Raw genomic sequence first — 24,027 nt, 5'->3', positions numbered from 1 at the left:
GTTTATTTTGGGCCCTCTATTCTGCTGACTTATTTATCAGTCCTTACACAGTACCTCACTGTCCTGACTAGCATAGCTTTCTAGTAAATTTGCATGTTGGGAAGTCTAAGTCCTCCAACTTTGTTTTGATTTTTCAACATTTAGCTGTTTCAGTTTCTGTAAAAAGACAGCTAGGAATTTGAGAGGGATTGAATTGAATCTATAGATCAATTTGGGTAGAATTTCCATCGTAACAATATTGAGTCTTCCAATACATGAGCAACATATGTTGTTTTTTATTTTTAGATCTTTATTTAAACAGTGTTTTATAGTTGTAAGTATACAGTCTTAAACGTCTTTCATTGACAGTTTTCCTAAGTATTTAGTTCTTTTAATACTGTGAATTGAATTGTTTTCTTTATTTTCAGGTTTCAATGCTTTCAATGCTTATACAAATACAGTTGATTTTTGTATATCAATGTAATTGCTCTTTGGTCATGTGAACTAGCTGAACTTTTTATTATTTGTAATATTTACTGATGGACTCCTTAGGGTTTTTTACATACCGGATCACATCAGCTCTATACAAAGACAGTTCTACTCCTTCCATTGCAATCTGGGTAACTTTTATTTCATTTTTTTGCTTGATTGCACTGGCTGGAACTTCTAGTATAATGTTAAGTAGCAAAGCCAAGAGCAGACATCTTTTCTTTCCTCTGGATCTTAACGGGAAACATGTAGTCTTTACCATTAAGTATGATGTTAGCTGTTGGTTTTTTTGTAGATTCCCTTTATCCCGGTGAAACAGTCTCCTTCTATTTCAACTTTGTGAGAGTTTTTATCATGAATGTGTTTTGGATTTTGTCAAATGCATTTTCTTTGTCTATTGAGATGATTATGTGGTTTTTTGATTTCTGGAGCTAAAACAACCTTGTATTCCTTTGACAAATCCCACTTGGTCAAGGTGTCTAATTCTTTTGCTGTGCATCTGTATGATTTTGTTAAGAATTTCTTCATTGCTTCTTGACTAGTCTTTTTCACTTAACTATTTTCTTTCTGTTCTTTATACTATTCTCATGAGGAAGTAGCTGAAAAACAAATAGTTAAGATTCATTGGAGATGACCGTATTGGAGGAAACTTTTCTATTATACTTAAGCGCGTTGGGACAAGATAGAGAGGGGGATGTGAGTGAATCATAATTTTTTCATACTCCACCTCTCTCCACCACCTTGGAGTCCTGGGCTTCCAGCAATACCCTGCTGTGTGTTAAATGCAGGATGTTTAAGAAAATGTTGAAGTGGCCTTTGCCTAAAAACGAGTAAATGAGATTAAGAAGAGGATTTTTCTTTTTCACAAAATGTTCTCTTTCTTCTTCAGCATTACTTACTGTGGGCTAAGTGTTCCACTAAGTGCTTTCTTTGCATGTGCTATTCAGTGGCGTCCTCATTCATCTTGAAACACACGAAGGCTAAATAACTCACTCAGGATTACCCAGCCCACAAGGAGCAGGGCCAGGGTCCCAGGCTGCCTGCCTCTGAAGCTTGTGCTCTTAGCTGTACTGTCAGGGGTCTCTTCCTTCTTCCCTTCTTCTCTTCCTTTCCTCTGTCTTTTTCCCTCTTGCTTTTTCAGTTCACATTTATGGAGCCCTGGTATAACAACAAAAATGGATATTGTTAGCTAACGTTTATTAAGTACTTACTAGGGGCAGAACATAACACTTTTCCTTAATGATTATTAACTTACTTAATTCTTATAAATATCCACGAAATGTATGCTTTCTTCAAACTCATTTTACAGTTGAAAAAATTGATGTATGAAGAGTTTACATAATCTGTCCAAGGTCATAGAGCCAGTAAATGATGAAATCCAGTGAGTCCTTTTAATGACACACACTATGGTTATAAAGAATATGTGACATATGCTAGACTGATACTAGGGAAGTGGGTTTAAGTGATATTTCAGAGATTGATGGAAATGATCTGAGTCTGCACAAACTGCCTAGAACAACTAACTCTGCTTGGAAATGCTGGGGAAGGCTCTGCTGAGAGTATGATATTTGTTCATGATAATAAAGAAGACCAGGAGTTTGCCAGCATCCAGCAGGGGTAACGAGAGGTCCAGCATTTCATGTGAGAGAAGCCCTGTGGACAAAGGTCAGAGAGATGTGGAAATAGCCATCAGCTTCCAAGAGCAGCGAGAAGTTCAGGGCAAAGCAGTGCTGGAGTGGATGGGGAAGCAGTGAGGCTGGGTGCTGGAGCCAGATTGTGAAGGGCCCAAACCAAGGGCCCAGAATCACCATTTTTGAGTGCAGGAGTGACATGATCAGTTTTGATTGACAGCAGCATCTGGAGACTGGGGGAACAGAGTCCAGCCACAGTGGGGAAGGAGTAGGGGGAACTGGAGCAGGGTGAAACTGTTCCGTTGACTACAGGTGAATCTGGGGCAGTAAGATGTTTCCATTTTGAGGGTATAATGAAACAAATTGTGTACAGGACTTAGAAGTGGGCCCAGTTGGGTTCCATTCCTGTCTTCGTTTAGCATTGGATGTGTATTTCTGGGCTAATTGCATTCTCTCTCTGAAGGTGGTTTTCTGGAACAGAGATAAAAGTACCTGGCTCTTAAGGATATGCTTTGTATAAGGTAGCTACATGACGTTCTCTTCAAAAACTTTGTTTTCCTGGATTAAAAATATGTGAAATGTGTGTGTGTGTGTTTGTTTTAATAGCTTTAATAGCTTTGAATTTCCACATAAAATTTGTCCATTAGGAGTGTTCAATTTAATTCTTTTAGTAAATTTATAGAGCTGGGCAACCATCACCAGAATCTAGTTTTAGGACATTTCCGTCATGTCTGTTTGCAGTTAATTTCTGCCTCCACTCCTAGCCACAGACAATCATGATCTGTCTGTCTGTACAAATTTGCCTTTCATAGACATGAAGAAATGTCTGTGGACCACGTAGTCATTCTAAACCTTTCACGTAAATAATATATACAGTCTCTTGCATTTGGCTTCTTAAATTTAGCTTAGTATTTTTGAGGTTCACTCACATGTAGGATGATCATAATTTGTTGCTTTTAATTGCTGAGTGGGATGGTATTCCATCACATGGATAGACTACATTTTGTAAATGCAGTTGATGGGCATTTGTATGTAAGTGGTTTTTGCACAACATTGTGTGCTACTTGATCAAACTCATCAGAATTTTCGGATTAAGATTTATTTTCCTTTGATTAAGTGTTTTGAAGAAAGCAAATAACTGTGCAGCAAAAACCATATCAGAGATGTAACAGGGGAAGTTTGTTGTGTGTTATATGCAGCGTCCTCTTTACCTGTTTGTCTATCAATCGGTGTCTATCCATCATCACTGTTTATTTTACCATTTAAGAGCAAAGGAGTGAGGCAGGCATTCCCACCTCTAGGTCTGAAATTCTTGAAGCAGAATTCTTCTAGTTACGTAACTATCACTGAATAATTCCGTTTCATTCATTTTACTCTAGCTGCTAACCAGTGTAGTGGTCTTGTTCACCTTTAGGAGTATTTTTAACAACGAGGCTAGGAACCAAAAACGTATTTGGTTGATGCTGAAGCAAGTTGGAAATGAAATCCACCAGAATTCTCCCGTTTTTTCATCCTTCAGGCTGATGACATTTTGACGTTTATAAGACTGTTCTCATCCAGTTACACGCAGGTGGTGTGGCCTCCCAGGGTCTCTGAAGTCAGCAGCCTAGGCTGGGTGAAAGGTCTAACCCCTGTGCTCACCCCCATCAGAACACCCGCCACCCTGTTCTGAATTTCCTGTTACTTGTCCGTCTCATGTATCAAGTCTTTTTTCTTCCCAGGGGCCTCATTTCTGATTTTTGCAAACCTAAACTGTAGTGCAGTCTCTGACGTAGCTGATGCTCAGTAAAGCCTGCTAGGTGAGTGGGTGCGTGCTGGGTGGACTGTTTAGAATTTGAGGTTTGCTTTTGCAAGTGGCAGCTATTTTGAATGTATTCTAGGCGGGTTGGAGTGAAGGGGACCACATCCTGGCTGCATTTGTAACATCCACTACCACGGTCAGTCATTGGGAAGAAACGCCACGCGGTTCCCTTCATTTGCCCGGGGGAGTCCGTGGTTGAAGAATCTAGATCCCTAGCTCGCCTCTCTCGTGCACTGGGGTTCTAAAGCTGGCACCCACTTTCCACTTCAGATCTAAAACTCTGGGTTCATGGCTAGTTCATGTCATGCTTGGCCTCTTAAGGAGGACCTGAAGGAAGCCGGATTTACACACAGTGATGGCAACCACCTCCCTACTTCTGTATTCCTGCCCGCACCCCAATCCTCGTGGCTTCCATGCCCTCTTTTCAGTGAAGCTGGAGTAATCTTTTCCAAGCATTGATATCATCCCGCCATACCCCACTTAAAACTCTCTCCAGTGGTTTTTATCCACTTCAGAGTCTAAAGTGCTAGGTTCCAACATTGCCCCTTCCTAATGTGACCTCTGCCCACTTCCCTAGTGTCATCCCTGGTCCCTCAGCCCTTCTCACGTACGTCTGCAACACGAGTCCTCAACATTGGGGCTGACTACGTGAAGTGTTGACTTTATAATTCTAACATCCCTTCCTAACATGCCTGACATGCTTCCATAAAACAGACCCTCTGTCATAAGTGGGTCTATTTGCCCTGAAATACAGTTTTTACAGACAAGGTAGGATGAATACTTAATTACTTCTCTTTAATTACCGATTCGCAGAAGAAGATGTTGCTTTAATAACCACTTCAAATGGTGACAAATTGTTGTTCCTAGGTTTCTCTTTTCTGCATATCATTATGGACTCATGGCTTTCATAAGGCCAGTGTATTTCAGCCCACTGTAATCATTGCTTCTTTTAGGGCTCCAATCATTGCAACTTGGGGGCAGCATGAACTCCTTCCAGCTGGCTCTTGTGTTCTTTTCACGTACTCAATTACTATTTGAAGGCTGCTTTGCTTTTGAACATGACAGCGTGTTCCAGGCTCACCTGGTACTTTCCTGAAAGCAGCCAGTTCTCTAAGATATCCTGATTTTAGCAAATTTGAGTGCTAGGTGTGATTATCGCTAGTGGGGGTGACATTGTTGCTAGGCCACTTCACTGGACTAAGATAGATAATATGCAATTAATAAAACCATTCATTCATTGAACCTTTTTCACTTCAATTTCAACATGAGTTTTATAGTTAATTTTTGATTGTATAATTGAATCTTATTCTCTTAGACCCTCATAATAATTCCTCATTCGCTTTATTGTGTAACATAAAGAAAATAATTTCAAAATAACAATATGAATTTTATCACTAACATACAATAATCAGGCTTAGCTTAAATTACTTTGTAGTTCTTTTTGTCTGTGGAACATACGCCACAAAGGATGTTCAATCAAAGTACTGCGGTCAAAGCATCTTGGGAGGAAAAATAATCGTTTCTCTGTGTGGTTATGTTACTAAATTGATACATGGTTAGGTTTGTCTTGGTTTATTTTCAATTTTTAGAAAGCCTTTAGAAATTAGCTTTACTTTTAATAGGTATGAACTTACATTAGTCAAGGGGCATAATGGTGTAGAAACACAGGAAGTTTTTCGTCCATCTCCTCCCCTCCCCCACATTCTTCAATGCATTTCCTATAAAGTAACCATTTTTGTTAATTTTTTCTTGTTTTTATTTCCTGTGTTCTTTTGTTTTTGCAAATGTGTGAAACAGATGGAGATTCTTATTCTCTTAGATAAGAGTCAGCATATTATAACTGTTGTGCACTTGGTCCTGTTTGCACTGAACAGTGTACCCTGGTGAACGCTCCATATTTCTGCATAGAGATTATCCTCATTCTTTACTATGTCCACATAGTCCTCCATTGTGCTGAGGTACCGTGGCTTATTTAATCAGCTGGTGGCTGGATGCTTCATTGTTTTTGATATTTTGACTTACAAATAATACTACAGTTAATGACCTTCCACATATGTCATTTCATACTTTATCAAGTGTTTCTGTAGATAGATTTCTAGAAGCAGAGTTACTGCATCAAGGAGTAAATGAATTATAGCTTTGGTAGATACTGCCAAAATGCCTTAGCTCTTTGCAAAGTTGGCCCCCTAAACTGATTCAAACAGAGGGAATAAATGAACTTATTATATAAAAGATATTGTGAAAACAGGCATTTCAATATTTTTAAATAACAGGTTGCTTTAAAAAATTTTAACTGATCACGATCCTAAAAAATAAAACAAAAACAAAAGTAAACCCAGATACACCAAAATGCATCACACTCCTTTGTAATTATTGAAATAATTCAACACAATGTTAGTGAGTGGCAGCTGTGTTCTGGTGTGTATTAGGCACTAGGAATACAGGTGTGAGTGTGTCCTCAAGGTGCTTACAGTCCAGTTGAGGTGCCGAGATAGATATTCTACACCCAGTGGCCCAATTACAAGTGCAACTGTAGTTATGATAAGGCCTGCAAGAAGAAATGAGGGTGAGCTAAACACATAACAGGAGGACACTTCCTTGCCTTGGGGGAGGATAAAGCTTCTCTGGGTGATGTTTGGGCCGAGACCTGAAAGATGAGTGATGATAAGCAAGAGGAGTCATGAGGGGTGGAGGGAAGGGATGAGGGAGCCATGCAGAAAGAGGAAGGCAAATGTGTAGATTCTGAGGTCTGGAAAGATGTTGCAAGTAACAAAAAGCAGAGAACCAGGGTGAGAGGTGTCAGAGACAGGCAGGAGTTAGTTTTTTAAAGCAGCACCAGGGAGACCCCACATTTTCTAAATCTTTTGCTTCTCCCCCCAGTGCCTAGAACACAGCTGGGTACCGAGCTGAAAGGTGCTAAGGCAATTTTGAGTTAACTGGGGTGGATCATTTGAGAATCAGTTTTTTGGGTCAAGATTTGGACTCTTAATGTCTTGAATGGGAACAAGATCACGAGGGGGCACTGCCGTTGCTCTTTACCGCCATCTGAAGACTGTGTACAAACACGTACGCAAACAGACAAGCTTCTGTTTGAAGAGTGTTGGAGCTGGAAGACCTTCAGGCACTTGCTGCGATATTCTAGAACACTTACTTAGTTTGTGAAGCATCAGGAGGTTATGGTGCATCCCAGCCACCACTGTCATCTTTCCAGGAATTGTCTCATTTCATCCCCACCACAGCTCTAGGAGGGAAATACCAAGCAGGTGAACTTTGTCTTTCTGTATCCTTAGCAAGAGGGACTCTCTTGAGAACTGTTGATATTCCTGCATAGAGATAATGGAACTTGGCCACAGCACGGCAGAATGATGCCAAGCACAGTCTTAAGCACGTTCCCAACAGTGACTTATTTAATGCTTACAATAGCAACGTGAGTTTAGGGACTATGGTTGTCTCTGTCTTACAGATGAGAAGATTGAGTCAGGCTTGTTTTACACTAAAAGGGGAGAGGATGTGGGTGGTCGCTGCAAACTTCTGGAATTCTTTGTTCTTTTGGATGTCTACACAGGTCTGGTTACAATGTTCCTATATGCCTCCAACAAAACAAATGCTGTTCTCCGTCTACAACTTTCTATATCAATGGAAACATGTCACACCTTTAAATGTCAGAGTCTTTTGAGAAGAGGCTGTCCTGTGGATTTCAGGCCATAGGCAACATTCTGTTACAAAGGCGCAGAGCCAGCGTGACTCAGCACAGGCAACAGAGCACAGGGTTGGAGCTAAAGGAGCAGATCCACTATGGAGTCAGGTTGGTTCTTCTCTGTTACGTGCTTGCTCACTTCCTCTGGACACCACATCAGAGGTGTCAGCAGCGCTCCACGAGGTTATAATGAATGGCTAACAGCTACTCTTTGCTGTTTATGTGGTTTCATGTACTTTTCATGCCTATTTTATGAAATCCACTTGACAGATAAGACTATTGAGGATGGAGAAACTTAAGAAACTTACCAAGGATCTCTCCTGACACATTCGGGAGCCACAGTAGGAAGCCAGGCAGGACTACCTCTCACCTGCTCCACAGACACCAACATCTTTGAAACCAGACCGTTCTGGGTTGGTATCCCAGTTTTGGCACATACCAAATGTGTGTCTGAATAAATTGCTCAACCTCTCTAAGCCTCAAGTTTGTGCATCTGTAGCATAGGGGTCCCTGGGCGGACTGACAATCTGAGATCCTCTGTGCAGATGCCCAGGCTGACAGCCGGATGCGTGACCAGCTGGTCACAGACGGTAGGCCCCTTTCAGCTGGGATGCTGGTGAGATGGATTGCTCCCTGAAGGCTGACACAGGGGAACTGCCTACCTCAGTCCACCAAACAAGACTTGGAGGAATTAAACTGGGCAGCTCTAATCGACCATCCTGTAATTTCCCCAGCTTGGTGCAGAATTGCCACACTATCTCACAGAGGCATCACATTCATCACTCTGCAGGGCCTGAGGGACGCGTGGTTGTGTTTTTGCTATGAAAATGGGGTTCGTCTAATTAAAATCAAGGAGATCTGCAAACAGCCCATGGGGTTTTAATTCCAGCAGGCTGCATTTCATCAGAACAATTGCCTACGCACCTACTGATTGTGTTCCTTTTGGATCAGATTCTCCACTTAATGTGCCATAGGATGGCCCATTGACTGAAACTGATGGCAGACAAGTCAGGGAGGGTACAACAGTTTGCTGGGAGCTGAGAGGTTACTGTTTTCATGGTTAGTTATCTCAGCTTTTATTCTTGCTGTTTAAATAAACCCTTAATAGGTAGGAGACAATTGTTCTCTCTTTTCCCCACTGATTTGGACGTGTGTGTGTTTCTTCATTCACTTGACATTGATGCATTACGGCTCACTACCGGCCAGGCATCATACGAAGTACTAGGTAATACAGTGTCTAGGGCAAAAGGATCCCAGGATGTGGAAGGTTAGGGATAATGCAATGAATCACAACGTTACTGGAAACTTGAAATTAAAACTTGAAATGATTTATGGCCCAAAGCGAAAGAGTCTTGGGAGGATAGAATTAGCTTGATCTGGGATGAAGTTCTCACCCTTTCATTTTACAGCTTGAGCAAGTCAAAGCTTTATTGAGCTTCAGATGCCTCAGTTGTAGGATTAGGGATGACAATGCTTATTTCATAGTGTTGTGAAGATCTAAGGAGATAAAGGATGCAAAATGCAAATGTTAATGTTGCAATTTATGTCTTTATTTCTATCGGTATCAATATTAACTAGGTGATGCTGGGCAAGTTTCTTAATTTTGGAGGATGACTACTTGAATTTGGAAGAAGATATGCTACTTATTTAATTTTTATCATGTACTCAGTTCTGTCCTAAATATCTAATATCTAATTTGGTTCTCATAATAACGATTATAATATGAATTAATACTAGTCTTAAGTCTACTTTTCAGATGAAGAAACTGAGGCACAGAGGCCAAGTGACTTTCCTAATGTAACACTGTTAGTACATGGCACAGGATTTGAACCCTTGGCAACTGGCTTGAGAGGACTTTGTCCTAACTGCTGTGCTGTACAATCCCTGCTGTAAGATGAGAGTGGAGCGGATAAGGCCCCTTTCGTGGGTGTGGTGCTTCAGATAAAAAACTCATATCACCTGCCTCTTTAGAAAAGCCACGGCAGATATTATGATCTCCACTTGACAGATGTGGAAAGAGAAGTTCGAAAGTTAACTGATCTGCCCAAAGTTGCAAAGATAATGTGTAAGAGAGTATGGCATGCATTTTATTTTAAATTTAGCAAACTGAAATATTTTACACGCTATTTGATATATTGCATTGCCACTTAATTTTTACCATATCATGAAGTGCCACAGTTCATATAAGCTACATAATGTTGTATCTTACGTATAAACCTTAAGTTTCAATCCACTTACTTATTGTTGGACTTTTTGGTCTTCACTTAATTAGGGAAATGGTATCACTTTTGCTTTCATGAACATTCTTTTACATAAACCTAGATCTTTGGATTAATGATTGCTTCTTTAGATGAAATTAATTCTAAGAAGTAGAATAACTGGGTTAAAGGTTGTGAACTCTTGACTGTTACCACATTGCTCTCTAAGACATATTAACTACTTAATGAATATCTGTTGGATGAAAGAGAAATGTATTTATCCTGGCAGTGTATGAATCTGGGTGTGGTCAATAAATAGAACCATTCATTACAAGTTTTTAGGGAAAAGAGTTTAACATAGAAATTAGGGTTTACGTGAGTGTGGGATGCATGCATTGGTGAAGATCTGGAAGGCTGTAGCCAGAGATGGGAAAAACTATCACTAAGGACTTCCACCCAAAACACTGGAGCTGGCAGAGAAGTTGGAGCTTACAGAGATGTTTGAGAAGGCACTACAACTGGTCACCATAACTGCAAAGGGGGAACTCATGGAAAGGTCTGAAAAGTCACCACCTCTGGCCACTAGGATCTCTGGCTTCTGCTTCACTTCTGCCTTCCAAATCTCCCACAAGTCCTTCCCTTTGGCAAACTCTGTAACGCTGAACCACACAGGGAGGAGATTGTAGGAAATGTAGTTCATGCTTTAGAAGGGAGTAGCGGGTGAACTGAGCTGAGAATTGATAATCCATGACACTTTCTCTTTATATACTCAGCAGAACTTGATGGAATCTCTTATGATTCTTTGCCAGTCTGAAAAAGAAGTGATGATCTTTTATTTTAATTTGCATTTTTAAAACTTGTTACTTTTTTTAAAACTTTATTTAATTGATTTACAATCATTTTACAATGTTGTGTCAAATTCCAGTGTTCAGCACAATTTTTCAGTCATTCATGGACATATACACACTCATTGTCACATTTTTTTTCTGTGAGTTATAACATTTTGTGTATATTTCCCTGTGCTATACAGTGTAATCTTGTTTATCTATTCTACAATTTTGAAATCCCAGTCTATCCCTTCCCACCCTCCACCCCCCTGGTAACCACAAGTCTGTATTCTCTGTCTGTGAGTCTATTTCTGTCCTGTATTTATGCTTTGTTTTTGTTTGTTTGTTTTTGTTTTTTAGATTCCACATATGAGCGATCTCATATGGTATTTTTCTTTCTCTTTCTGGCTTACTTCACTTAGAATGACATTCCCCAGGAGCATCCATGTTGTTGCAAATGGCGTTATGTTGTCGGTTTTTATGGCTGAATAGTATTCCATTGTATAAATATACCACATCTTCTTTATCCAGTCATCTGTTGTTACTTTTTAACTGAAGTGTAGTTTATTTATAACATTATATTAGTTTTGGATGACCTACTATGACACAGTGATTCAATATGTTTATAAATCATACTCCATTTAAAGTTATCTTATTCATAGTAGTTGGTACCTTTTAATCCCCAACCCCTATCTTGCCCCTCCCTGCTTACCTCTCCCTACTGATAACCACTAGTTTGCTTTTTATGTCTGTGAGTCTGTTTCTGTTTTGACTTGAGTGGACGAAGGAGGGCAGAGTATTCCAGGCAGAGGGAATAGCTCATGCAAGTGTCCTGAGACAAGGACTAGCTGTCATATTCAAGAAATCAACTGTAGTGAGAAAGGAGGTGAATGGCGGGAGATGTAATTAAACAGGCTAGTAGGGGCCAGATTATTTTTGGCTGTTTAGGCTGTGATGAGGAATTAAAGTCTTACTCTACGGGCCATGAAAAACTGTGTGGTTTTACACAGTGAATTGTCATCTTCTGGTTTGTATTAGAGAATGGACTTGTTTGTCTTCTATGAGAGTTCTAATCTCATTTTCTTCCTCAAATTATTATTAAACGTGGCATTTTAATTAGCTTATCAAGTCTTATCATGAGTAAAAAATTATTTTGATTAGTAATTGTAAACAAATAGAATCATGAACGTAACACATAATCATTGTGCAAAACAAGAACTGTAACAAGAGGAAATAAAAAGATATTTAGCTTTTAGAAATAACCACCATAGCTCATGTAGTGTTTTTAGTTTCTGTTTTATCTCAGTGTCTTGGACACCTTGAGCCAGGCAAGATAACTTATAGGATGTCTTTTAAGCTGACCTATCTACTAACACTTAGTGATTTATGATGTTTCTCTGTGGCATCTGCGCCTTGAGCAATAGCAGCTAAGAGGTACCGCCTGCAAGCAGCAGGTGCCCCAGACACCTGAGGCTTTTGCCCTAAACCTAGTTCATTTCAGGTCACACATCTGCTCTTCCTTCCTCCGAGAGACCCCCGCTGGGAAGGCTCTTCCGGGCCCGGCAGTCCCAGGGGTCGGTGGTAATCTTCTCGCCCCGCCTCCCAACAAGGAACGCACCTGGGAAGAAATTAATCAGTGGAAAGAAAGCTTGTACAAAGAAAGCAAGAGGAAATTCAGTGGAGGTGCCCAGAAGCCTGTATGATGGAGGCAGGAAACGGGCGTTTTCTGCTCTAGGCTTGCTATGAAGTAAAGGTCTGTTCCTGCTGTGTGAGTCAGTGGAGTACGTGCCCCTCAGACTGGGACGTGAGGTCAGAGGGAGGCCTCGTTTTTGGAGGGACACTTCTTCATCTCATTATGGATGAGAACAGCCAATGGGAAAAGGGACTGACCTTCTCACAGTGGAATCTCTGGGGTCCAGCTTTCTGCTGTGAATACAATGTGGGAAATAGTCCCAGGGGAAATGTCTCTGGATGAGCTTTCTTTGTCTGTAGAGGCACGACTTTCCACGTCAAGAGAGGACTTTAGCATTGAGGGAACTTGTGAATTATTGAAGTGTGATTGATAATGGTGAGACATTACGGTCAAGACTGGACCTTAATTATGGAAAGCTGTGACTTAACTATTCTAACAGAGATTGAGGGCCTGGGATTTGGAGTCAGGCAGACCTGAGCTTTGCCGTATAATAGCTGTGTGATCTTGGGCAAGTTAGTTAACTGCTCTGAACCTGGATTTCCCCAGTTGTAAAATGATGATGGTAATAGTATCTGCCATGTAGAATGGATGTAAGTTTACGAAGAGAAAACACGTGTTCCATGCTCAGTGCAATAACTGAAGAGCAGAGTCTGCAGGTGCAACAAGGAAAAGGAATGAAGTCTTCAGAAATTAGCAAGGTTTATTTATATGTCTTATCTAGGAGAGAGGAACCCAGAGTAGAGTGGGTAAGAACATCCCCCAGGCCCTGGGGAGATGGGTTTTATTGTGGCGGGGGCGGAACGAATCCTTCAGTTGGGATTAAACAGAATGACAAATACCAGTCATCGTCATGACTAGCTCTGCGTTAAGCTACTTTCTTGTTACCATTGCGATATCCCAAGGATTTTCACACAGGTAAAAGTGAGCATCTGGAGAGCTGACTCAGGTAGCCTGGTCCCTGGAAAGATGTATTCCCCACCGTAAATTTATTTATGCATGCCAGGCTTAACATGGGGTATTGGTGGCAGAGTCAACAACAATGAAAAGGCCCACCTTTTATTTAACATGTGTCATGAGATGGGTCTTATGCTTGGTCACTTGACCTATATTTGCTCAAATCTTCCAATTGTGCCTCCAGAGAAAACTGGTGTAATCCTCACCTTGCGGATGAGAAAACTAAGGCTCATGGAAGATCCAAAGTCAGGGCGACTCTTCCCCACTGCAGTAACGTCCACTGGGCTGATGGAGAGCCAGGCTGATCTGGCGCTGTGTCTTTGGGCTGTGGTTTGGCGTAGCACAGAGCGTTGCTCTAAGATGAGGTGCACTCGTCCTGTCACCTTGCACCAGCTAAGTAATTTGAAGAGTTTGTTTTCTTATTTGCAATTTGGAAGTTACATGTATTTCCCAGAGTTGCTGTGAGGTTTAAATGACACATAGTAGATGTTTATTAAATTCAACTTCTTTTCCTTATCAACAAATTAATTCATTCAATTAACAATTTTGTATAACAGACATTGCACCATATGCCTGGGGATACAGTAATGAACAGGAGAGATTCAAGTCCCCACTTTACTTCTTTTGTGAAATGTATTCTACAGAAAAATAAACATAAAAGACCAATTCAAAAATATTAACGAATTATTTTGCAAGTGCTGTAAAAGAGAAAGTAACGGGTATGTCTGCAGACTCTGTTTTAGATGGGGGTTATGCAGAGGTAGCTGCGTAAGCCGTTCACTGGAAAACAGTGTAGTTTAAGCTGATGCTTGGCTGACAGTAGAAATTAACCAGATGAAAAGTTTTTCAAGAGATTGGGAGAACGTTTCAAGAATGGAAAATAGTGTGTTCCAACATCCCCAGACATTAAAGATTAATTGGCTGGAAGTGAACAAGGGGACATTAGTCCCTTGAAGATACAGATCATAGCCTCGCTTCAAGATGTTCAAGGCTTTGAATTAAAATGAATCCCACCAAAGATACGTGCTTTTTTCTTCACCCATGCTCATTACTTGAAAAATAATTAATTGGTTTCTTGGGACTTAGGACTTGAGTTGCCAAACTAGGGTGACCATATGTCCTGGTTCGTGTAGGCCAGTCTTGGTACACGCGTGGTCTCCCAGAGGAATTATTCACAGTGCGACCGTTCATTCTGAAATCTGTCTTGGTTTAGATGATTAATTATGCAGTCGCTCTGTGCTTAACACTTAAGATTTGGCCCCAGCCTAGGGGAGCTCATTCACTGTGTTTCTGGTCGTCATCGTGAGTGGAGAGATGTTCCTTTTTGTGATTATTTCCATTCCTTTTTGGTCAGTTGGGATTGCATTGTATTTAAGGCTTTGAGAATGATATCTTTTCAATAAAGAGTGGCAAGTATTAGTATTGTGGTGGTTGTGGTTGTCATCATCTTCCGTAGGGGCAAAGTTCCCTCCTGATGAGAGGGCCTGCAGTGTGGCAGAACCATCCATTAACCAGAAGGTTTTCCTTTTCTATAGGGGGGAAGAATAATTTTGGATGCCTACTTACACCCAGTCTCTGCGCTCGGTAGCCCCTGCGCATTTCAGTTCAACAGTGTTTTTAAACCTATGCTTCTAGATAAGAATTTTTCCCCTCTTAGTCACCATTCCGATGGGCATTACAAATGGGGTGATTTCATGCAGGTCACTGACCTCTGTGGACCTTATTTTCTCTTTTGGAGGAGTTTGTTTAAAATGGGGGTTCGTGGTCAACTGAGGTGGTCAGAGAGGGTGCTCAGAATAGAACTGTAATTAAGAAAAGCTGTAGTTGTATTGTTTCTCTTGTCTGAAGAAAGAGTGTTAACAGAATAGGCTTCGAGATAAAGCCATGTAGCCACCATGGCTGCCTCCCGTTCGCTGCTTTATGACTTGTGTGTAAGGAAACTTCCCACCGGCTCTGCCCGTGACTCAGAACCAGAGCCAGGGGCTTGACCGCAGAGCCTGCTAACAGCACCGGACAGACTCTAGCACTTTGGATTCAGAAACTGGGTGAGAGTGAGAAGTGGTTTTTCTGCAGCGGCTCCGTTTTGGCTCTGTGTTCTCTCCCAGCACATGACGGGAGCAGGCGGAGGTAGTGGTCAGGGGGGTGTGATGGAGGAAGTAACCTTTCCTCTCACTGGGGGAGATCTGCTCCACTGAAACACGAAGTGCGACTTCACAGGGCTGGGCCTTGGCTGGCTGGAAAGGGCAGTGCATGTGCAAACAAAAGTGTTCTTAGTTTTTTGTCAATGAAAACTCAGTAAACCGCAGGAAGAGGTGACGGCGCTCTTCCCACTTCCTTCACATGAGCGATAATGAACTCCATTGTAGAGCAAGCCTCGGGCCGTGTCTGGTGCGCCTATTTCTGCCGGTCCGAATTTGCGCGTGCCACATGACTCAGGCTCGCGCAGCCTCTTTCCCAGCGGGTGACGCTGGTGGCTTCGCATCCTGCACATTCTCCGCTCCCGCCCAGACCGCCAGCCGCTCAAAATGAGCGTGGCTGTGGGGGCCCCGAAGCTTCTCACATGGGAGAAGTTCCGGGGGCATTTAGATTACAATGAGCTTTTCTTTTGGTTTTTAAATACACACTGGCTTTTTGGCAAATGAAATTCCCACACACAGACGTACACACACTCCTCAGTGATTAGAATTTCCAATGAACCAGAATTTATAAAAATAATTCTGTAAGGTGATGGGAAAGGAGCCATGTTGAAGGACATACTGTGCTGCAGACCCCAGGCAGACAGCTCCCAAACACTATCTTGTCAGCTTCTCCCCAAACCCTTCAGGGCAGGTGTTGTCATCCCTACTGTATTGGTGGGGAAACCAAGGTTCAGAGAGGTTAAGTCATTGGCCTAAAATCATCACAAATCGAAAGGGTGAGTCAGGAAGATGATAACCAGTTGAAAATCCATGACATGCCAGGTGCATGGCTAGGCATGCTGTGGACAGTTCCTCTCTGCACTCTTACAGCAACTTTACGGTGAGTGTTATCCTCATTTATAGATGAAAAATCAGAGTGCAGAGTTCCAGGAGGTGAGACAGTGTTGTCTCCTGTCACGGCCGGAATTGGTAACGTGTTTTTGTTCGTGCTATGCTGCCGTGCAATTCCACTTTCAAGAGCCAGAGACTGTTCTCGAGCAAACAGGCTTATCTCATGGATGGCGTCAAAGAGGAGGCTGGCTGCAGTGGACTTAGCACAAGGCCCCCTACCTATGTCAGAAACCGTGTTCAATCGTTTCTCTACTCCCGTAGCAGGCTTTGAAGACACACTGTGCCCACAGCATCACAGAGGGCACTGGTGTTCAAAACAACAGTTTTAATGCTTGCGTAACAAAACAACACGTAAATATATTCACTGTACAGAGGCAGTAAGCAAGGTAATGCAGTTTTAAAAAATGGATGTGTAGTTGATTTACAGTGTTACATTAATTTCAGGTGTACGACATAGTGATTCAGTATTTTTACAGATTATACTCCATTGAAAGTTATGACAAAATAATAGATGTAATCCCTGTGCTGTGCAATGTATCCTTGTGGCTTATCTATTTTAGACATAGTGGTTTGTACCTCCTAATCCCCGACCCCTATCTTGCCCCTCCTCCTTTCTGTCTCCCCACTGGTTATCACTAGTTTATTTCCTGTATCTGAGAATCTGTTTCTGTTTTGCTATGTATATTTTTTTATTTTATAGATTCCATATGCATGGTACTTTGTTTTTCTCTGACTTATTTTACTAAGTATAATACTCTCTAGGTCCATCCACATTGCTGCAGATGGCAGAATTCCATTTTCTATGGCTGAGCAATACTCCTGTGTGTGTGTGTGTGTGTGTGTGTGTGTGTGTGTGTACTACACCTTCTTTATCCATTTATCTGTTGACGGACACTTGGATTGCTTCCACATCTTGGCTACTGTAAATCATGCTACTGTGAACATTGGGGTGTATCTTTTTGAATTGGTGTTTTTGTTTTTTCTGGATATATCCCTGAGAAGTGGAATTGCTGGATCATATGAAGCAATGCAGGTTTAGAAGCACTTCAGAAACAAGGAATTGTTGGTTAGTGGAAATACACTTCATAAGATCCTGCAAACTCATCAAGCATTTCAGTCACTGGCGTTTAAATCTTTGTACTTGGAAAATGTTCTTACCAGCAATAGGTAGATTTCCAAATATAGCATATAAGACTTAAAAAAAAAAAGCTACCAGCTATCCAATGCCAATTTGGAGTCAGTCCTGTGTTCTATATATTATCTCTAATTTTTACAATAACCCTGAAGGTAGATGCTATTTTCCACATTTTTCTAAGGCAGGAACCTGAGGTTGAGAGAGATTAAGTGACTTGACATATCAAGTCTTCAACTAGTAATGGCCGGAGCTGGAATGTGCCTTGAGTTCTGCTGCAGCGTCCGTGGGCCGTCTGCCCCTGCAGTCTGCTGCACAGGTGCCACCTGCTCCTCAGCTCAGACCGGGACAGCCTCACTGCGCTTTGTTTTGAAACCCATAAAGCACTTTGCAGTAGTCTCAGATGTAAGCCCCAGGATCTGGGGGTCTACGTACCAGTCAGATGGGGCCTAATGGCCCTTATTTTATTCATAATTTTAGGTTGTGAAAGGTTTGTTGAGTGTAATGTGATTTTTGCTTAATGAGTTGCTTTCTCTTTGGCTAAAAGAAAACTAGAAGTAGCCACCAAGAAGGAAGGAACAGTCAAGACAGCAAGATGTGGCAATTAACTGGAAGGGAACAAAAAGAGAAAACTATTAAAAAATATACATATAATTTCAAAAGCATAAGTGTTAGGTTATTCAGGGCTGGGCAAATAACTCCAGTCATGTCAATGATCTTAGGCAAGTTCTTTCTAACCTCTTCCACAGTCCAGCACTCACAGAAAAGATGGTACTTGTTCAGCACACTGGGTACATCGAGGAGGCTGCTCAAAGCAGAGCTGACCATCCTTGGGACCTGGCCAGCTCAACCCTGTCCACCTTCCCTGGGGACTAAAGGAACTAACATCTTGGCACAACTGTCCTGTGTTCCCCAGCACGTTGATTCGGAAGCATCATCTTAGAAAGTACCAAAAAAGTATACAGTAATGATGATGTGTTTCGCTTCTGCACCCCTCACACTTGGTACTCAGTCACCCCTAAAAAATGCGTGTTGAATTGAGTGGAACGATGACTTTGCATTTTCCAGAAAATACAATGTTTTGAATCCTTTGCTCAAGAAGACAGGGTGATGTGTAATCATGTTAGAAATGTTTTGAAATGGAGGCAAAGTTTCCCTGCTAGCCAGCGGCAAAGCGGGGAGCAGGCATGTTTTCTTCTTCTTTTTTTTTTTTTTTTCAGTTAGATGGTACACTATAGTCCTCCTGCCTGGAAGGTTCACACTGAGTGACCAAAGCTGCCAGATGTTTCCAGCAGATAGGCCACTGTGAAGAGTGTGCCACACAGAGACAGGAGTTTATTTCTGTGTGCTGAGAGCTAGAAAGGAGGGGGCCAGTGAATACCGCCTGCTGCGTGGTCTGAATTCTATTTTAGATGGGCCGTGATACGGTGCTGTTTTGTGATCCTTTGTGTTCTTTTTTAACCTAAAAAACTTTCAAATAGATATTTCCAATGTCAAAATTAGAGGAGACCTGTGAGCTGGTGTGTGTGTGGTTTCTCTGCTGGGGAGTAACTTGGAAACCATTTCAAGCTGATGATAGTGGCCGTTACGACTTGACTAGTCTGGCATGAATTTTTCCCAAAGATACGCAACACTGATCATCCGAAGTTACTCACCAGAAAAAATAAAAGGCAAAAAAAAAAAAAAAAAGAGCAAAGAATGATCTTGAAGGGAAGGGCTGAAGCAAGCCTGCGAGGGCTTTTTATGGCCCAGATTTCCTTCTGCAGGAGGTACCTTCTTGAAAGTGATACAAAAGGGCTGAGGTTCTATTTTTTCTCTATTTTTTTTTAAACCATGCTCTTGGGAAGCTGCAAAAGCTGAACAGAAAGTATGAAATCTGGAAGTTTAAAAAAGGCACAAAACCTCTCCAAAGTGGCCCCAAAATGACTGCTGGTGAGAGGCAGGGGATATTGTCTCACTTGTAATTGTCGCTAAAAAATGTCTCACTCAGTTTTTCACAATTTTTTTTCCAATTAAGAATTAAGAAAGCCTACCAGTTCTTGTCCCAGGCACTTTCTCATAAATTCTCCTAATGTCTCGTGAGAATGATTCTTGCCATTTATCATGATTAACAAGGTTCCAGAAATACCGCCCTGAACAGAGCAAGTCACATGGTTGTATCACTGGATGCACAGGAAATACTGGCGGCTATAACTGAGCAGGAGACAGGTTCACTCTGGAGCGTGTGAACACTGTCATCCTTCATCCAGGTCTGATTTGCTGGGCAAAGTCACCTGAGGTTACCTCAGTCTCATTTCTGGAACGGTCTTCTCTGGAGGATCTGAGCGGACATAAGCAGTGGTTTAGAGCCGGAGTTCACTGCTGACTCTGCCATTTAATTAGTCGTATGACCTCGGACATCACTTCAGCTCTCAGCCTCAGAATTTCTCAGCTGTAAAATGGGGATGCAGAACCTCCAGATCCCTCATTGTGTTGTTGTGAAAATTAAATGAGCAAACATAGGCAAAATACTTGTCGTGTAGTAAACGCTGTTGTTGTCTTTCTCTGCCATCCTTTAGTAGATCCAATGGCTATGTGGAGGATGGGAGGTGTTTAAACCAAGAATATATAAACATCGACTGTGTGCAAGACCTTGAACTCAGTCCAGGACTCAAGGGGATCGGGGGATGAAGAGGGCCTGCATTTGTTCATTGTCTGCTGGGTTTCAGGCTCTATGCATTTGTCACAGTTAATTCTTGTGGGAACCCTGTGAGCGGGAGTTATCACCCACATCTCATCCCCATTTATAAATTAGGAAACAGGCTCAGGGAGTTTCTTGTCTTCTTATGGCCATGCAGCCAAGCAAGTGGCTGTCTGGGAAAGGAGTTCAGCTTCCCTGGCGTTTACTGTGCAGCTGACCGGGTTCATCTCAGACATGTATCTTAGGAAGTTCCCTACAGATGGACCACATCTAACTGCTTTCATTCTTAACAGTGCCTGGATCACGGGTTTTCTGATGTGCTGATTAATTATGACCCAACTTGTAGCTCTTTTCTGCCTCAAGACAGTGTTTGTCCCCTGGCCTTTCTGATGTCAAGAGTAGAAAGCTTCCTTCTGAGACCTTTGCCCCGAGTGCAAAGGGGAGAGAGAAAGATCTTGAACAAAGCTCTCAGCGGAAAGTGTTCAGATTTGGGCAAGTTCTTTTTCAAGTTTTCCAAGCCTCACCTCACTCTCATACCTCTGTGCCTTTGCGTGAGCTGTTTCCTCCTCATCTCTCTTCTACATCCTGCTTGACTGTTTTTTTTCCCCCTATGTCAAGGCCTTTCCTACTCACAAGTGGAGTGAAACCTTCCCCTCTTTTTCACATATCTCAGCAGTTATTACAATGCAGTGCATATAATTGGTTTCCCACCTCGTTCCACTAAGCTGGGAGCTTCTTGAGGGCATAAATTATGTCTTGTTCCTCTTTGTATCTACTGTCCACTCCTGGCACGTGCATAATTGGTGTGTTAATACTAGTAATCAGTGAATCAAAACAGACTAGCATTGGCTTCTGAATTACTGTGATATATCTGAGAGCAGTGTTACCCTCTTAAGAGGTTCATCATTTATCCCCACTTACCAGGCTTTGCCTGATCTCAGCATCCTCATTTTCACTGTTGTATGGACAGAGCAGTCTCAGAATTTCTCTAATTGATGACTATTTTGGTCCAAACTGCACCTTGACTGTGTCTTTCTAGTCTCTGCCTGGGACCCCTGGGAATTCTGATTTAATTGGTTTGAGCATTTGCCTCCCAGAAAGAATTGTTTAAATATAACCAAAACAAGTCACCCAGACTGCAGCTCCAAGATCCCAGCATTTGAGGAAGAGATACACATGCGTGCAAGAGAGAAACCATTCATGAATGCTGGTGGCGGGGGAGGGGACAGCAGTTGAAAAGGATATGAAAGCCATTTCCCCTTCTCCTGTGAGTAGAAGCTCCAGCAGAAGTTATCAGAACTGCTCATCTCCACGATCATTCATCTGTCCGTTCATTCATTCGTCCTGTGTAGCGTAGATGATTGCAAGAGCGCCTCAGTGGCCACCCTCCCTCTCCTCTGGCCCCTGTCCAGTAGACCATCGTCTGCAGCACTGACCGTGACCTTTCTGTGATTCCCTGTCATTCGCAAGTTGAAGTGCAAGCTCCTCAGTATGGCCTGCAAGATCGCTCGTCTGGTCTCTGCCTGCTTGATCCTCCTCACCACCTGCAGGTCTTGCTAGAATGTTCTTGGCCAGTTCTCATGCTTCCATATTGTAGCTACCTTTCCCTGAAAGGCAACACGTTTACCCAAAAGCCTCATTAGCCTTCGTATGGTTATCTCTGCTCTCTTGAGAGGCAGACAGCAGACATCATGGCAGCCGAGACTCTCTGACCTGACTTGCTAAGGCCTGTGCATCACCCTTTGTTTGCCTCAAGGAGCACCTGTTGCTTCCGGAGCAGGTCCTGCCTCGCGCTCTGGCCGGAGTCCCCTCATCTGTTTCGCTCCGATAGGGAAGGCTTCGCGTTCTCCCACGTGGCATCCTCTTGCTTCTCCTCCGTCCTATCAGAGTGCTTTCTCTCTGATCTCCTCCCCTGATAGCTTCCTCTGTCCCTACCGCACATAGGAGCAGTTCATTCTCAGGCAGAGGTTGGAGATTCTGTTTTTGGAACTGGACAGATTGGGTTTGAATTCTGGCTTTTTCCTGCTCATTAGCTATGTGACTCTGCAAGTTATGTAAGCCGTCTAGACCCCAGTTTATTTATTTATAAAATAGAGGTAATAGTGGTACCTGTCTCACAGGAGTGCACTTTGGCCCATTGGAAGCATGCATGTGCGCACTCATTCGTTCGTTCATCGCGTGTCTACTGAATATCTACAATGTGCCAGGCACTGAACGTCAGCCTTGATAATAACATCCATGGTCACTCCCTGTGTAAGGAGCCCAACCGAAGTCAAGGACTTCCCGTGCTCCTTGCCCAGTAAGGACTTTGAAAATAAATATTTTCAGGAAGTGTATGTCCTTCAGTAGTATTGCGGTTTTAGTTGCACTTTCTCTACACAATCTCTTGTTTGCACCAAAGTCTTTTATAGCCTCCACAGTGCTTCCAAACACACAAAGTTCAGGCTCAGTGAACGATCACTGGGTGAATAAATTTGGTGAGCAAACCAATATCAAGTGAATTTTTCAGAAATACTGTCAACTTCTACAGAGGACTTGTGTAGTTGTTCCTCCTTCCTACCCTCTGTCTGACCATTGCTACTTCCCCCGTTTTTCCTCTTTGCCTTGAGATTGATCATTTCTCACAAGTACCCAAATGCTATCCAGAATTCTCATCACTTCCCAGTCCGTATGGTCAAACCACACTTCACACACACCATGCATTTGAATCCCCAGTGGCTTAGGCTGCTGCCAAGCCTAATTTTCCCGGTGCCCATTGCCGTCTGTCTCATTGCTTTTGACAGGAGCCAGGCTCACCACAACACGCTCGGCCTGTCAGGAAGGCTGAGGAAGCTGCCCCGGACCCAAATTTTTGGTGGGTTAACTGGTATCCTTTGCCTTACAAAGCCTTTAATTGAAAACAACACATGGATTCTAACTTGTTTAAAATGTATCCACGTCCTGGCATTCATTGAATCGAACCCAAGGCCCAAGACCTATCATCCCTAGAGAAACACAACATTAAAGAGGACAGAGCTTGGGGTGGGAAGACCTCTAGGAAAGCAAAGGTCTGTAAAACGGCTCCAGCACATTCTGTGAGGTTTGGCAAAAGCCAGAACCCTTGTAGCCAGACACGTTCTGCATGAAGTTGCAACTGATTGGACATTGTGGCAGGGGATGTCCTCGCTCCCAGGGTTTATTAAATCATGATTCACTCATTGGGATTGCGTTTTGTGTAGGGTGTCCAAGATAGCTCATGGTCCCTGCTGAAACCCTGCTAAGGCTTTGCTTTCTGACTCTCTCTCGCCTTCATATTCTTGGTCAAGATCAAACAGCATTTGAATTTGGTGTGTCTTGATTTGTATTTAGGTCTGGGACGTCAAATCATGTGACAAGATATAAACTTGGCAAGATCTATTCCCCCGACTCTCTAAAATAACTAGCACAGTAACCATCTATTTCAGCTCTCCAGTTGAGTCCTTCAGTTAAGCTCAGATATCATGAGCAGTGGAATTGTCAGCAACATTGTTTTTCCATTTAGGAATTATTTGAATATTGTCAACAAAGATGATATTCTGAACTTCAGACTCTTATAGTCTCATTAGAAAAATACTGCTGATTGAAATGATGCTCTGCACTTGGGAACTCAGTAAGTATTTGCTCAATACGTAGGAGGGAGAATTTCCTTCTTATGTGGATAATGAGAAGACAGTCCTGAGGGTCATCTCTGGCTGTTTGAAAGATTTGGAAATGATGCTTCTCTGATAGAGATGTTTTGAGGTCTGGTTTGAGGAAATATGTGTCCAAGGGGCCACTTTAGTTGGTTTCGAAGTATATTTTCAAGCCAAGACTTCACCGCACACACCAGCCTTTGTTTTTCAAGCACACGCAAAAAATCAAGTCTCTTTAAAATTTTCAGCGTTCATATCCTTTCCAAC

General features: G+C 42.3%; 2 long non-coding RNA genes across 4 annotated transcripts in view; one reads left to right on the top strand and one right to left on the bottom strand.

Annotated features, from left to right (window-relative positions):
* LOC140689153 (uncharacterized) overlaps positions 1–24,027 on the top strand; it is a 44,290-nt gene that overhangs the window by 7,758 nt on the left and 12,505 nt on the right. The gene's annotated exons all lie outside the window — the stretch shown is intronic.
* Positions 269–7,200, bottom strand: LOC140689154 (uncharacterized). Of its 3 annotated transcripts, XR_012064031.1 has the most exons (4): positions 7,052–7,200; positions 1,368–1,626; positions 1,196–1,288; positions 269–1,067 (listed from the first exon to the last, which is right to left on the bottom strand). It is a non-coding gene; the product is annotated as an uncharacterized lncRNA (long non-coding RNA). The 3 variants fall into 3 exon arrangements; XR_012064030.1 differs by having other exon boundaries at positions 269–1,288; XR_012064032.1 differs by lacking the exon at positions 1,196–1,288.

This window comes from Vicugna pacos, chromosome 25 (assembly GCF_048564905.1).
Source record: "Vicugna pacos chromosome 25, VicPac4, whole genome shotgun sequence".
Lineage (NCBI taxonomy): Eukaryota > Metazoa > Chordata > Mammalia > Artiodactyla > Camelidae > Vicugna > Vicugna pacos.
The sequence above is the reverse complement of the archived record's forward strand: the minus strand, read 5'-3'. Positions and strand labels throughout refer to the sequence as shown.